Genomic DNA, 4,286 nt, shown 5'->3' with positions numbered 1-4,286 from the left:
AAAAAAAAAAAAAGTTTTGACGAAACGCTGTGTGTGTACAATCGACGAAATAAAAATCCTGCGGCATGTCACTATATACGAATACGCGTACTCTGATTTCAAAACGTTCTTCCTCCTTTCTCTTTCCTCACTTCCTTATTCATCCCACATCGGACCAAGTTCCCTGCGCGTCACCGAAACAAAGGAGTGACACATGCAAATCTCGCGGCGGGCGATCGGACCGACGGGATACGACGAGGATGAGGACAAGTTCATATGCGCGACACGGAAATACATATATATATGTATATATCTCTTCCCACTGAAGGTATATGATAAACGCTGCAGTGTCATCGCGCGCGGTACCGCAAATCCAACAAAAAAAAAAACAAAAACAAATTGCTGCGGCGACTTCTGCTCGATTCGCGTCGTTCGTGAGACAGTCAGCGTTTATCGTGTACATTAGATTCGCGAATTACGATATAATAATACCGCACAATATTTCCTCATCTCGATTAGTTTGACGTATTAATGATATTTAGTCCAGCCGTCTCGTCGTGTCCTCCGGTTGGTTTCTAACATTTCTACAGGGTAAAATAAAAAAAATATAAAAAAAAAAAAAAAACAAAAATCACACGCTAAAAGATAATCCCAGAACGAAAAACGTCAGGAGTATAGTTGAGCGAAGTATCTAGGCAATCGATATAATTTAAACCTACGAACACTATTTCCTATAATTATAATAAGAGAAAGAATGACAGAAGATCCACACAGAGTCGATTACAGAAAATAAAAGAGATATGTATATGCAGAAGAAACGATAAACTACTGTAGCACAGGGAAATTGGATTTTTAGGAAATCTTCTTGATCCAGGGTAAATAATCCGAAGCTCGGTTTTTAGGGGCGGTATGTGACCGGGTCAAACCTGGCATTGAAACACTTTTAACCGAGGATCGATTAAGGCAATACTGAAAAGAAACAGAAAACCCAAAGGCGTCTCCGAGCAAATTCCGGCCGGGGCTTGTGACAAAAACGTCGGCCGAGCTTTTCTCGCAGGGATCCCTAATTGTAAACATAGCAGATACGGTGTATGTCTTGTGCGATTCAAATAAACGACATTGTTTTTAAATAATCTACATGGTCTACCCGAGTTCTGCTTATAAACCCTTTTATCTTTCCTCATTTTCTATTGACACTAACAGTTTAACAAATAAAGTATATCCTTCTCAAGAGAAGAATTTTTCTTGTATGTTAAGATAATTTAAGAAAAAACTTCAATGTTTAAACAAATTAAAGAAAAAAAATCTAGTCGATTTTAACAAGAGCGTTTTATCACTTTTAATTCGAAGAGCAGATGATAAATTTTTGATGATATTTGATGAGTAGTATTTATATATTGCGCGAAACACTCTGCGCGTGAATGTAATTGACTATATATATTTTATGGATAACCATGACTGATCGATTGCTCGAGAAAGATTCTCGCAGCTATCTGTTCGCGCCGTTAGTTTCCGATATGCCTTTGTCAGGCGTAGAAAGCTCGTTACATAAATTGTTTAACTCGTCCCAAGTCACTATCATTCGCGGCCTATTGCATTGCATAACACGTTTCGCAACGCTTTAAAATCCTGTTAAAATCAATTCGTTCCGTCACGTTTAAAGATCAAAAAGTACTTAGATGTCTTACTTATAACTTTACCAAATAAATAAAACGCAAATGTGTAACTTATAAATCTGAGATGATTTCTATTTTTTATTAATTTTAATTTGTCATTTTCTCGCGAATAATTCCAATAGAGACGTAAGGTTCGGAAACAATACGCAATATTTTATATTTACAAAATAGTGTATAATTTTTTACTATATAACTTTAAATAGGAATCAATTGCGCCATCTAGCGTGAGGTTACAATAATAGGTACGAAACTCAGGTGAGATGAAATCTACATAGGTATGTAGTAACGAGAGATACTCCGACGTATACCGGGTTGCCGGACTATACGTACACATCTCGTATCTTCGTCAAACGCTATAACGAAGTTGCGCAACAATTGTATCTTAAATATAAACGTTGAACGGCTCTGTAAAAAGCGTTATTAAGTACAGATATATTTTATTCACGTATTTAAATTATAATCTAATATCTTTCTTTTTATAGTAATTCAATAACTTACTTTTTCACACATTAGTTTGAAATAAAATTATAAAAATATTTAAAAAATTGTTGCTTGTAAAAGTTTACAATTAGTTTAAGATAGTTTAAGATAGTTTAAGATCAATACGAGTCAATGCGCTAAATATACGCGCCAATGTTTTTAAACGTGTACATTAATATACTTGGAAATTCGAATTTATTTTCATTCAAAAATTCATTTGATGCTTAATTTGCATCTCTAATATAAATTATCCATTGTAACCCGCTAAAAAATCTATTGCGAAAAAAGACCAGAAGTTGAATTTAGAATTTCTGTATTCCGTGCAGATTTTGTAAATTTTATAAAGGAGTAAAATAGATAAATTGTGAGTAATTTATATAGAAGATGCAAATTAAGCATCTTAGATTAGGTTTTAAATTGAAATCAATTCAAATTTCCAAATATATTAATTTACACGTTTTAAAAATATATTTGCACGTACATTTATTTACATAGGCTTGTATTGATCTTACACCAATCTTTAGTTATAAAAATATTGTTCGGACTTTTTATCTAAATTACAAAATATTTATATATTAACTCGATATTATCTATTTTCTCGATATATTCTATTTTCGCCTGCTGAGCTTTCGCATTGAGATCATTCCACAAATTCCTCGAAAACCTCAAGCGAAATATAGATCACGAAGTCTAGGATCCACCGTCAACATCAGATTAATCTGACTCTCCGTAATCGAGGAAGAGAAAGAGAAAGAGAGAGAGAGAGAGAGAGAGAGAGAGAAGAGGGGGAGGAAGGCAGCTTTCAAAGCTTTCTTGGTATACGTCTGCCGGTCTCAGTCCTTGTTTCGCGGCAATCGCCTCGGCGGGAGCAAACAGCGGCATCAGAATGCAAAGTTAGGACAATGCCGTTAATTTTTGGTCGGCCCCTATTGTTCGCCAGACATATTCATCTGTCAACCGGCAAACCGACTTCTGACACATTCTGCAGCCGACGCATTCGCACGATCGAATGCGAAAAGATGCTCCGGCTCCGGTCAATCTCCAATCTTATACGCGTGATATCCTCGCACGTATTTTAGCTCCGAAAATTTCATCAAATGAACACAAAAAGTTATGCCAATCTCAACGACGAATCGAGGAACTTGCGGATTTCCGCGAGTGATCGCGGTCAATAGTTTTGCCGGCCTCTTCGAGCCGTCTGAATGCGTGTTAACTATGGTGACGTCACTACAATGGCGGACACTAATCTGCACGTCAGGAACAGAGGTGCCCCTGCATTCACTCTCTCCGCCAACCCTTCCGCGGCGCCGCTTTCGTCCCTGATCTGTCGGTTCTCCGGACAAAATATGTCAAACACTTGCGCCTCCCACGAATTCCGTTGCGACCATTTCCGTGTCGTAAATAGCGAAAATCTATTTTTATTATAATCTCTGGATCACAGATGTGTTTTGATAATAACCAGAGTGGTAAAAGATCGCCACTGTTGACACAATCAAAATCAAATATAATTAAACAATATTAATAGTAAAAGATAACATTCAAAATGTTATTAATATTATAATAGTATATCATGTAATATTTTTATTAATATTATACAACATAATTTATTAATATTATAATATCATATAACATCATATTATATATCATTAAATGACACAAGAAATATATTAACGAAAGAAGTTTAAAGCGTTGGAGTTTTGAATAATTTTGTTTGATAAAATAATTATCATTATTAAAATAATTATCATTAAATGACGCAATAAATATGTCAACAAAAGAGGTTTAAAACGTTGGAGTTTGAATAATTTTATTTTATAAAATAATTTTTTGTCAAAACAAGTAGCTCCTAATTCTCCAATACGTCGTTGCTTGTACGCTCGCCATTCTCGTTTCTCGCACCCGAAGTACCTGAACTCTAGAAGCACCGTGCAATACAGGGTTGCCTGCAAATAGGAGGTACAGTCTGGTGTAAAACTACCAGGTGCAGTAATGCTCGGAGAAGGGTTGCTATATACCCTGCAACGAAAGAGATCCCAAGTGTCAGTATAGAGGGTCGCAATTTTGACCATACTAGCTGGTTGATATAAGCGCTTGTGTATGTTACAATAATATTGATCCAAAACGAATAATAATTTTATACATGCTATGTAA

The sequence above is a fragment of the Pseudomyrmex gracilis genome, unplaced genomic scaffold (assembly GCF_002006095.1).
Source record: "Pseudomyrmex gracilis isolate BER0280 unplaced genomic scaffold, ASM200609v1 scaffold_19, whole genome shotgun sequence".
In the NCBI taxonomy this organism is placed as follows: domain Eukaryota; kingdom Metazoa; phylum Arthropoda; class Insecta; order Hymenoptera; family Formicidae; genus Pseudomyrmex; species Pseudomyrmex gracilis.
The sequence above is the reverse complement of the archived record's forward strand: the minus strand, read 5'-3'. Positions refer to the sequence as shown.